General features: G+C 42.8%; 1 protein-coding gene across 3 annotated transcripts in view; it reads left to right on the forward strand.

The window, feature by feature from the left end:
* Positions 1 to 12,508, forward strand: part of CDH7 (cadherin 7) — a 139,662-nt gene that overhangs the window by 45,633 nt on the left and 81,521 nt on the right. The window lies entirely within an intron of this gene.

The raw sequence follows: 12,508 nt of genomic DNA on the forward strand, positions 1-12,508 counted from the left end.
GAGCCTGGTGGGCTGCCGTCTCTGGGGTCGCACAGAGTCGGACACGACTGAAGTGACTTATTAAATCACTTTTCTTTTAATATATTATCTCACTTGAGTCTCACAGAAGCTCTTTGAGACTGGGGAACAAATTATCCTTAGTTAACTTCTTTATGGGGGGAAATTAAAGCTAAAAGAAAGTTCTACAGGTAAGTAATAAGCAATGGGGCCCTGCCTTGACCCCAAGCATTCTGCTCACAGACCATGTGCCCCTCTCACTGTTGATCACTGTCCATTTAAACTCATGCCAGACGTTCCACTAGAATTTTTAGGGGCCACGTTAAGTGATCTAATATATAATAATAATTTAACGTTTACTCTGGGATCCTGTTAGCAAATTCATAATTTGCTTACAATATGACAGAATTACTGGGAAAGCAGATACAGCTTAACTAGTTTGGATTCCTTCTGTGCTAATAGTTGTATGTGTGGTCAGTCGCTCAGTCGTGTCTGACTCTTTGCGACTCCGTGGACTGTAGCCCGCCAGGCTCCTCTGTCCATGGGATTCTCCAGGCAAGAATACTCAGTGGGTTGCCATGCCCTCCTCCGGGGGATCTCCCGCGTCTCTTGTGTCTCGTGCATTGGCAGGTGGATTCTTTACCACTAGCCGCCCCAGGAACCCCGCATAGTCATCTGTATGCTCCAGTTCTCCTCATCCTTGTCTGTTTCTCTTTGGCCTTTATTTTAAATTGATTTTGCCGAGTTTTAATTCAGTGGCATTTGACTGAAAAGCCGTTCTCCATTTAGTACGCTAGTTTGTTTATATGGCACTGGATATTGAGTTTTGAACATGACATTAACTGTTTTGTGGGGGTCTGTTAGCCATTCCTAAGTGCTCCTGAGGCTGACATTCTTTGTGTGAGAAAATGGCTTTTAGAAGTTCCGGCTGCCTTCCACGGAGCACGAGGGTGTTTGCTCGGCCAATGCATTCTCTAGAGTGGCCAGACGTATGGAAGACATCTTAGAGAACTGGAAAAAACGAAAGACACAGAAAAGGGAAAGGAAGGATTTTCTGGTTTCTATCCTCTAGAGAAGGGAACTGGTGTGCCCTCTGGGCTCAAAAGGAAGTCAGTGTCTGGAGAGTACAGTGTAAGGAATCAAATACCTCAGCCTTGAAAAAGCTCTGGTGTTACCCCTTCGAGAAGCTTGTAGGTAAAACAGTAGGCAGTATTCCACCCTACGGCTGTGTGTCATTTATATTTTAGTTTTCCTGCTTTGTATTAAAAAGCAAGTGCACACAATGCAGATGGGAGAATATGTGTATCTCCTTCCTAAGGGGATAAGCACAGGAATAAGATTGTATTCTGGAATGATACATTTTTCCAGCTTTGTGGCAGCAATGTTGCATTGTAATCTTGTAGCTCTGGGCCCTGCAGAGCTGTGGATAAGAGAGCATTCTTCACTGTTTTCATACCCTATTTCCAGTGGCTCTCTCATCTGTGCAGACTGATTCTGTTTGACCTGTACCAAAACTCAGCTATTTACTGATTTCTATTACAACAAAATCTGTAAGCATTTTTTTAAAATTTTATTTTATTTAAAAACTTTACATAATTGTATTAGTTTTGCCAAACATCAAAATGAACAGTATTAAAAAAACTATTACATTTAAGTGAAGCCATGGGAGGAGGCATGCCTTTCAACACTGCCGTGAACCAGTCCTTGTCTGAAACAGTGTCCTTGGCTAACCCATGTCTGAGACCCTACTTGAATGGTTTAATAGCTTTCCCTTCCTCCCTGAATCATCCAGCTTCTGGTTTTTCTTTCCCTTTCATGTATACTGAGGGATTTAACAATTATTCTTCACAACTTGAATGTTTGTAAGGAAGGAAGGGGTGGGTGTCTCAGTTTCCATCCCACAAAGTTTTGAGACTTTTTTTTCGCATAAGCATGCTCATGCAAAGAGTTGACTCGTTGGAAAAGACTCTGATGCTGGGAGGGATTGGGGGCAAGAGGAGAAGGGGACGACAGAGGATGAGATGGCTGGATGGCATCACTGACTCGATGGACGTGAGTCTCAGTGAATTCCGGGAGTTGGTGATGGACAGAGAGGCCTGGCGTGCTTCGATTCATAGGGTTGCAAAGAGTCAGACTGAGCGACTGATCTGATCTCTGATGCGCATGTAGGTGGCGCGAGTGGGGAAGAACCCACCCGCCAGTGCAGGAGACCTAATGATGAGGGTTCGATTCCTGGGTGGGGAAGATCCCCTGGAGGAAGGCATGGCAACCCACTCGACTATTCTTGCCTGGAGAATACCATAGACAGAGGAACCTGGCAGGCTACAGTCCATAGGGTCACAAAGAGTCAGACACCACTGAAGTGACTTAGCACTCACACATGAGAAATTACAGTGAATATACTTATTTTCATGTAATTATTAAAAAAATATTTTTCACTGCATTAAAAGCCTGTCTAACAGTTTTAGTCCAGTCTATAGATTGGTCCTACAAGAATTAGACAAGGTTTTTGCTGATGGTGGTAATGATAAACTGCTTACAACATTTGATCACACTACTTGTCACTAGAGGAGACTGTCACTCAGCGGGATTGCAACGGAGACTTGATTTTGTAAAGAAAGTAAAAATAAGATCATCTTAAAAGATGTTCTGGAGAAAATGCATGCCTTGGCGGTACTAAACAAAATCCTGTCACTTATTGAAGCTGGTGGCACTCTGTTTTCTCGAGTAACATAATATTCAATGCATCATGTGCTCTTTTCATTTTTACTTGACGTGCCTTGATTTTCATGTTAGATAAATGCAAAATAGGAATAATTTTGGTATGAAATCTGATGGATTTGATTGTAGAAAGCCTTAGGCAATGTGTTCTTGTCTGTTGCATTCCAGGGCAGAAGGGGGTTGGTATAGGAGATTATGGGAGAATTACAAATAGGAAATAGAGAAGAACCAAAGAACAGCATATTCTCTCAATTACAAGATGCATTCCCCCCACCCCTACATTTTGCCTCGTACAAATAAGGACATCTTAAAATGATAACATGCAGATTTCTTGGTCTTTTTGTGGCAGAATACGTGATCATGGTGCACGTTATGGTTATTGAGCTTATGCCACGGTGGACCTTGATGCTAAACTGGTCTTTACTTTGGAAAGTATTGGAAGCCATCCATGATCTTGAGCTGGAGAGCAATGAAACTGTTAATGTTCTATAAGATGCAGGGGACAATCACCTAATAATAATATGTGTTAGAGATGTGTTAAGAGGGGAGACTTGTTGAGAGTCTGTGCATATTGGGGATGGTGTGATTTGCTTCACTGTTAATGTGTGTGAGAAATAATGAAATCCTGATTCAGGGCAGTGATGGGCGAGGTAGAGACAATAGTAGAGGTGACTGTTGAGGTGGATAGGTCATGGTGCATAGGTCTGGTCTGTCATGCGCTCTTAACTACTGTTAACATTTTGGAATACTTTCTTAGTTTTATAGTTGTATTTATATAGTGATTGTGTAACCATAATATATAATCTTTTGGATGCTTAGTGTTTCCCATGATATTTCTCATCTACTAGGAACTTTTTTCTAAAAATCCTTCAAAAGCATTATTGAATGGATGCATAAAAGATACATGATTGAATGTTTAAATTATTTTCAGTCTTTGCCATTATTAAAGGGAATGATTCAGTGGAATGCTTGTATATAGATCTTTTCATGAATGATGGTTTTCTTAAGATAGACTACAAGAAGCAGAATTAGTTAAATATTTAAAGTTCTCAAAAGAAAGAAAAAACATTGGGATTTGACAACCGTTTGGGGGTGGGGCTGAAAGGATCAGGAGGCATGGGGGGGTGGGCAAGAAAAGCTCAGAAATTCAGTAGCTATAAACTGACATTTTGCCTTACTAATAGTTGTTTTTTTTTGTATCGGGGAATACAAGAATCTAAGATCTTTAAGGTCATTCAGCTCTTATGATGGGAGGTGAGGAGCGGGCAGCGTGATACAGATGAGATCCAGTAAAATACAGACTTTGCTGCTGGCAAGATCTAAGAGTGAAATTTGACCCTTTTAGGTAAGTTTAGACACAGCACTTAATCCTATTAAATAATACTTTCCTTCTGTGTAAAATTAGGCCAATAATGCCCAGTGCAGAAGTTTGTTAGGAGAATTAAAGGCCCTTTGGCCATGTGTCTGGCACATAATTACACTCAATAAATATTAGCTGTCACTGTTAGTATTTGAATAAGAGAGCTATAAAACAATATGTGAAGCAGGGCGGATAGAAGTCAGGATTGCACATATACAGCGATAAAGTAAGTATTCAGTTCAGTCGCTCAGTCGTGTCTGACTCTTTGCAACCCCATGGACCGCAGCATGCCAGGCCTTCCTGTCCATCACCAACTCCCAGAGTTTACTCAAACTCCTGTCCATTGAGTCAGTGATGCCATCCAACCATCTCATCCTCTGTTGTCCCCTTCTGCCCTTAATCTTTCCCAGCATCAGGGTCTTTTCAAATGAGTCAGCTCTTCGCATCAGGTGGCCAAAGTATTTGAGTTTCAGCTTCAACATCAGCCCTTCCAATGAACACTCAGGACTGATCTCCTTTAGGATGCACTGGTTGGACCTCCTTGCAGTCTGAAGTAAGTGTAAGAATACACAGAAAGGAATAGAGGATACAGTCTTTAACAGGAGTAATGGGGTTTTGAGTTAGTCTGGATCTGATTGTCAGCAGGAAAATTTTCTGTCATTCCTTCTCCTTGATTAAAATGGTCTTTTTTCACATAGTATTGCAGTCCAGAACCCACTGGTCGGCCACAGTGGTTACTAATAATTGTTTTATGTTTGACATGTAACCATACATGTTTATTCTGGTATGGACTTCTTTTTTATTTAAATCACAGATAATATATATAAAAAAAGGAGATTCAGTGGCACTTTTAAAATTAATTTTTTGGATCAGTAGCAAAGGAAGTTTTTAATAGAAGCAACATAGAAAACTGGGGGGAAATGCCCACCCCTAATGATGCCCTCCAGAAATGTTTCCTTATATTAATATCCCTCAGTAGCAGGCTTCTACCAGAAAATTATTATCATCACAGCACTGCTGCAAGGAGTTTGGGGTGATTCAAATTGAAATAGAATAATACATCTAATCCACATATCTGTAATGTGATGTGATGAAACCCAGAGAAAATGTGTAACATTTTAAACCTCACAGAGAGCAAATGGGTTTTCTTAGTGTGTATATTTGTAAGTGATACTAATTGAATTTGTGCATAAGATATCAGACAAATTGTAAGTATTATTAACAACACTTCCTTTAGCATATGCACCCCTTCCTGACCATAGTATTTAGGTTAGCAGACTGTGTAATGTTACTTTCTGTAAGCTCGGGACATAGATTTTTAAAATAAAAAAACTAGTTCTGTTGAGTTCGTTTAACCAAATTGCAAGCTGAGGTCAGGAGAAAGAAATTTCCCTTTCCCCTTCTAGGTTCTTCTGGCTGGCGTAAGCACTAAATTCATATGAGACAGATTGACAGGAGAAAATCAGACAGAAATCTGAAATAGAGGGGAGAGACCCAGAAGAACTTGCCACAAGGGCTAACCCCCTCACCCTAACTACCATCTTCAGTTAAAGGCAAAAGAGGATGTTGAAGGTAGTGGTTTGGGACTTCAAAGGGGAGAACTTTTCCATAAACATGCGTGTTTGGTGAGCAGATGTTTGCTGGGCCAGGCAGAAGGGCTGGGGTATAGAGTGGTCTTTGGACTCCAGGTCCCATCGAGTTCTCCCCACCACACACCCACCTCCTTCTTTGCAGGCATGTTTGGTTATAGCTGTATTGGGGGAGCAGACCCCCTATCTGAATAGTTTTAGGTAGTTTGAGGACAGGTCAAAGTTTCTTCCTGAGTCTTTTGAGTCTAGGTTTCAGCTCAAAATAATCCTCATGACAGAGAGACACTTCGGGCTGCCAAGTTTTTCTCCCCTATGTTCCTATAGCTTTATTACCTTTATTATATTTCTTTACAGACACTTTTACCTCTAGGGCATTAAACACAAATCCAGACTCAGCAGCAGAAGGGTAAGGCATCCCTTGGTTGCCTTGGGTGCTAAGAAGGCTCACAAGAGACTTGACTTTCCTCATTTATTTTTAAATGATAATGTTATTTAGAGCAGGAAAAAATGTGTCTTCTCCATAGGTCACCTGAGTCAGAATATAGCCTTGTTATTTCTTAGACCTGCTGTGTTTCCCATGAGACAATTACATATCCTGTGGAGGGTCCTGACTTAGAAAATGGGTTTGTTTTTTATTTAGGAAGATTTTGTGTTTGTTGAAATAAATCCAGGAATTCTTTGAAGGCAAATTATTGCCTCAGCTCTGCAGACATGCTTATTTTTGCTTTTTTATCTAATTAATGAACCTGTGTGCCTTTCAAGATGATGTCATTAGTCAAATGGAAGAATATTTTCCTCAGCTTCTTCTGTATTCCTTTCTTCCCTTTTGGTGTGTGAATCTTAGATTGGGTGTATAATAGTATGGTCTGGAGATCTTTTAAAAGTAATAATAATGATAAAGCCCATGGGCACATACTCTGATCAAACTCTTCTGTGGTGTGTGGGTGTGTGTGTGTGCGCGAACACAGTCGTGTCCGACTCTTTGCCACCCCATGGACTATAGCCCGCCAGGCTCCTCTGTCCATGGCATTATCCCGGCAAGGATGCTGGCTGCTGCCGCTGCTAAAGTCGCTTCAGTCGTGTCCGACTCTGTGCGACCCCATGGACAGCAGCTCACCAGGATCCTCTGTCCACAGGATTCTCTAGGCAAGAATACTGGAGTGGGTTGCCGTTTCCTTCTCCAATTCTGCGGTGGGTCTTGGTGTCTCACCACCTGGGTGAAGAGAAGACGCTTGCCCTGGGCGTGGAGAACTTGAGAGGCTTGTGTAAGAAGAAACACATCAAGCTTTGGCTCCTGGGCTCAGTGAGTTAAGGCCCTTGGGCTGCTTCCTGTTTTCCAAATAAAAACCCCCCCACAGAGAATCCTCCTTACCCTTGTGACTGGTTCATTCACAGTGTGAAGTGTCTAGAAATTAAAGGGTTTGGGAGCATGGGAAAAATAAGAGTGTTTCAGGTGTGGACGGAAGCAAACGAGTGCCATTCCGCGAGGGGAAATGTCTTTTAAGAACTGTGCTTCCTGCAGCTTCTTCCTAGTGGCTTCCCCTTCTGGTCTCCGTGTGTGCCTCTCTCACCAAATTGTGCAAATGTGCTTCTCGCCCACCTGTGCCCCTGCCGGAAGGGGCCTGGGGTGTGTGAGCACAGATGTCCTCGGAGAGCCAAGCTCTGCCACTCATTAGTCGGTGAGTGAGTTACCTGCATCCGGGGAACAGACGCTGAGTCAGGGATGTGCCTTTCGGGGATGTATTGGAGTGGTTTTCACAATCAAAATCCGTGATGAAGGGAGGGAGGCAGGGCTGGGCAGTGGGAGGGGGTGAACTGCGGTGCAGGGGCTAGTACTCCAGGGATGTGTACAGCTGGCAAGGCTCTTCAAAGTCGACCTGGATCAGGGGAGCAGGGGGAGCTTGAAATCAGCCAGTCATTGCCTGGGGGATGCTTCCGAGAAAGAAGTATTACCTTCGGCAAACTGGCTCTCTGCCGTTTTTTGCAATTTGCCAGCTTCGTAAATATCCCCCAGGTGAGTGACAGTTCTTAGGAAGAACTTAGCTGAGAAGCATCAGCGCCTGGCACTCCCAGCATTTCCTGGGGTCAGGTAGGAAGTAGACCTGGGAGGTCACTGCCATGACACCCCATGATGACAGCCAGAGGGGCCCCCACCCCCGGCTTGAGGTCGTCAGTTCAGGGGGCAGCTCCTATAGCACATATTTGAGCTCTTTTCTTGGTGGGATTTACAGGAAGGTCAGTAAGATGAACTACAGCCCCTGATGCTGTAGGTGGTCTTCAGGTTCCAATCAGTATGCACCATTTTCCTCTCATGACCCAGCCTGCCTCAGGCTGAGGTTCCTGCACTTATCCTTGTAGCATCAAAATGGGGCAAGAGAGTATCGGGAGTCACCCAAGCGCCCAGATGCTGAGCCTGTTCTTTCTGTGTCCATCGTGTAACAGAAGGCTGCCTCCTGCTGGTGGTCAAGATGAATTACACCTACCAGGATGCAACGCTTCTGTGTGTGCCTTAGTCCCCTGGTGAGGCCAGGGACAAGGCAGAGAGCACTTTGAACCTGGTGGAATCACCTCGCTCTTGAAACAGAAGCATCAGTAGGAATGAGGATAACACGGGCATTCCCACTATAATTCTAGTTCCTGGTCTTGTGTATTCTACTTGCCCCAGGAAGCTCTGTGGTTGTTAAGGAGGCATCTCCCTCCAAGAGAGGGTGTTTTGCTACAGCAAGCGGTAAGGGCTGAGAGACTGACTCCAGCACTTCCAGTAGTTGAACTGGGTGCTGCAGCCCAGCCTTTGGGATGAAGTGGCATGCGATGGGGGTGACCCACTGTGGATCCCCTGGAGGGGAGTCTCAGGTGTGAGAAGAACCTCTGAGGTTTGAAGTCATAAGTATTTTCTTTCCACTCTCAGTTTGTTTGCTTTGCTGTTGTTCAGTGGCTGAGTTGAGTCTGACTCTGCGGTATTTCTGATATTTTTATCATAAGCATATGGCAGATGAAATTGTTAATTTTTTTGAGTAGACATACAGTGTTTCTGTGGGAAAATTCTGCTCAACCTCCACTTCAAGAAGCAAAATTTAAAGTCATCCTCCTGAGAAGAGAGCTGAAACCTTCCAAGGGTTTGCTCTCTTAACTGCTTCTGTTTTGTGACTTGGCATTTAGGCGGGAGCCAACAAGTGGAGAACACTGTGCTCTCACGATGAAATTAGGTGACAAGGAGTTTTGATCAGTAAGAAGCTGACTCCAGGCAGATTTTTTTTTTCAGTTGGTTGAAAGGTGTGGATGCATGTCCTGGAGACAGCAACCGAGAGATGATGAGATGTGTGCCGTGGAGCTTTCTCTAGGGAGTAGCATGTAGCACATGGAATGAAAATGCTTCTCTGAGTTGCTTTCACTCAGACCCTGGTGAAAAAGGCAGGGCTCTTCACATGAAGCTCCGAGTAACCACGCCATAGTCATGAGCATGGAACTTTTTCAAACTAAAGCAAGATCTCCCCCACTAAGGAAGGCAGGTACTTCAACGGTACAGCTCTATGTGGATGTATATGTATGGATAGAAAGTGGCATTTTATGAAATACTTACAAATGCATTACTTCATTTTATCCTCACTTCAGGGTTTAAGGCTAAGTGGACACTGAGGATGCTGATTGGTTGTTGCTGTTGTTCAGTCATCAAATCGTGTTTGACTCTTTGTGACTCCATGGACTGCAGCCTCCAGGCTTCTCTGTCCCTCAGCATCTCCCGGAGTTTGCCCAAGCTCATGTCCAGTGAATCGGTGATGCCATCCAATCATCTCCTGTTGCCCCTTCTCCTCTAGCCTTCTATCTTTCCCAGCATCAGGGTCTTTTCCAGTGAGTCAGCTCTTCACATCAGGTGGCCCAAGTACGGAAGCTTCAACTTTAGCATCAGTCCTTTCAATGAATATTCAGGGTTGATTTCCTTTAGGATTATTGGTTTGATCTCCTTGCTGTCCAAGGTACTCTCAAGAGTCTTTTCCAGCACCACATTTTGAAAGCATCAATTCTTCAGCTCTCTACCTTCTTTATTATGTAGCTCTTATAAATGCACATGACTATTGGAAAGACCATAGCCTTGACTGATCTATAAGTAGCAATAAACTGGAATTTAGGTGCGATCAAGGCAGCAAGACAGCATATTGAAAAGCAGAGACATTACTTTGCCAACAAAGATCCATCTAGTCAAGGCTATGGTTTTTCCAGTAGTCATGTATGGATGTGAGAGTTGGACTATAAAGAAAGCTGAGCACCGAAGAATTGATGCTTTTGAATTGTGGTGTTGGAGAAGACTCTTGAGAGTCCCTTGGACTGCAAGGAGATCCAACCAGTCCATTCTAAAGGATATTAAGTCCTGGGTGTTCATTGCAAGCGGAGAAGGCAATGGCACCCCACTCCAGTACTCTTGCCTGGAAAATCCCATGGACAGAGGAGCCTGGTAGGCTGCAGTCCATGGGGTCGCTAAGAGTCGGACTGGACTGAGCGACTTCACTTTCACTTTTTACTTTCATGCATTGGAGAAGGAAATGGCAACCCACTCCAGAATTCTTGCCTGGAGAATCCCAGGGACGGAGGAGCCTGGTGGGCTGCCGTGTATGGGGTTGCGCAGAGTCGGACACGACTGAAGTGACTTAGCAGCAGCAGCAGCAGTTCATTGCAAGGACTGATGTTGAAGCTGAAACTCCAATACTTTGGCCACCTGATGCAAAGAGCTGACTCATTTGAAAAGACCCTGATGCTGGGAAAGATTGAGGGCAGGTGGAGAAGGGGATGACAGAGGATGAGATGGTTGGACAGCATCAGCGACTCAATGGGTGTGAGTTTGAGTAAACTCTGGGAGTTGGTGATGGACAGGGAGGCCTGGTGTGCTGCAGTCCATGGGGTCACAAAGAGTTGGACATGACTGAGCAACTAAATGGAACTGAAGACAACAAGATAAGATTCAGTAGACATACCTCTGGCTCCTTTGCCTGGACCTAGCTGTTGATACCACTCTGCTGCTTAGTATGGACTGAGACCCCAGAATGAATGAATGTTGCCACTGCATTAGGGTGAACTTTTCCTGAGGATAAAAATTCGTAGTAGTCCTTCCTTTTTAAAATACACTGGGTTTTTTTTTGTTTGTTTTTTTCTTTTAAAAGCTGTTGTAGGGAATTTTAATCTTTCCTAAATACTTCTGTATCATATTCTTTTCCTTTATTACTTTGTGAGTGTGTGAGTGAAGGTCACTCAGTCATGTCCAACTCTTTCCAACCTCATGGATTATACAGTCCATGGAATTCACCAGGCCAGAATACTGGGGTGGGTAGCCTTTCCCTTCTCCAGGAGATCTTCCCAACCCAGGGATTGAACTCAGGTCTCCCACATTGCAGGCGGATTCTATGCCAGCTGAGCCACAAGGGAAGTGCAAGAATACTGGAATGGGTAGCCTATCCCTTCTCCAGCAGATCTTCCTGACCCAGGAATTGAACTTGGGTCTCCTGCATTGCAGGTGGATTCTTTACCAACTGAGCCATCAGGGAAGCCCTTTATGTGTAGTAATGAAGGGCTTCCCGGGTGGCGCTAGTGGTAAAGAACCCGCCAGCCAATGTAGGAGACATAAGAGCCCTGGGTTCGATCCCTGGGTCGGGAGATGCACTGGAGAAGAAAATGACAACCCACTTCAGTGTTCTTGCCTGGGGAATCCCAGAGACAGAGGAGCCTGGCGGGCTATAGTCCATAGCATTGCAAAGAGTTGGACACAAATGAGGCGAGTTAGCATGCATGCACATAGTAATTAATACCTATACTTCTTAAACCATGCATCTTCCTCAAAGATGCTTCACAAGAAAATTGTGTTCCATTACCCTGGATCACAATGATAATTATAAATTAGGAATACTTCAACCAGAAAAAAATATGACTCTTGTACTTGTTTTCATTTGTAATATTTCTTTAACAGCTTGATAATTATATCGTATCCAGTGGTAAGTGGAAAATATCTATTTAAAAGCATAATGAGAAAAGAAAACTTGCATGTAATGTGTATATTCAAGTGGTTTTTTTCCCTGCCAATTATTGTTTAAATCTGCCCTCCATACTTATTATTTTAACCTTGTGAAAGTTTAGCAAAAGTAAACTGCATGAGTTCTAACAATCTGTAACACAGTTTTAAGCTTAAAAAAAAAAAAAACTAGAATAAGTAAATCAGCAGTAGAAAATTTACCTTAGAAATCTTTTGCCTAATGTTCAATGTATAAATCATTCTCTGATGGATTACCATGCTGTTCAGAGGAACATATGCATATTTTGTGTTCAGCCATCATTACTCCATTTTTGTGTACAAATGTAGCAGCATAAACTTTTGTTTCTATAATATGCATTTTGCGTTTTTTTTGTATTCAAAAATTCATTACAGAAAAATTAAATATAACATCAATTATAATTAATTATAATGTTAACTATAACATTAATTATTTCCATCATTGTATTTCATCATTGAGGATCACGGAGGCTTTCTCTTTTAGTTTTATATTTTTAGTGTCAAAACTTTCATGATAAACATTATCTTTCATGATAAACAGTCTCATTTTCATCTTATGACTATATTGGTCTTTTTTTGATATGAAAGTATAATGTTTTCAAAAGCAATACATTAATAAGTACAGTCCTGACATTATAGTAATTTATTAATCTTACCCTTCTACATCATCTCAAGTAGTTGTAACAATTGTTCAATGAAGTTCAAGTGCAGGTATTTTATAGAGGAGGGGAACCAGGAGAGTAAAGACAAGATCAACAGTTAGGTCAGAAAACAAGCAGAGCGGAACATGTTTGTAGAGGGAAGAAA

The sequence above is a fragment of the Bubalus bubalis genome, chromosome 22 (genome assembly GCF_019923935.1).
Source record: "Bubalus bubalis isolate 160015118507 breed Murrah chromosome 22, NDDB_SH_1, whole genome shotgun sequence".
NCBI classification, from domain to species: domain Eukaryota; kingdom Metazoa; phylum Chordata; class Mammalia; order Artiodactyla; family Bovidae; genus Bubalus; species Bubalus bubalis.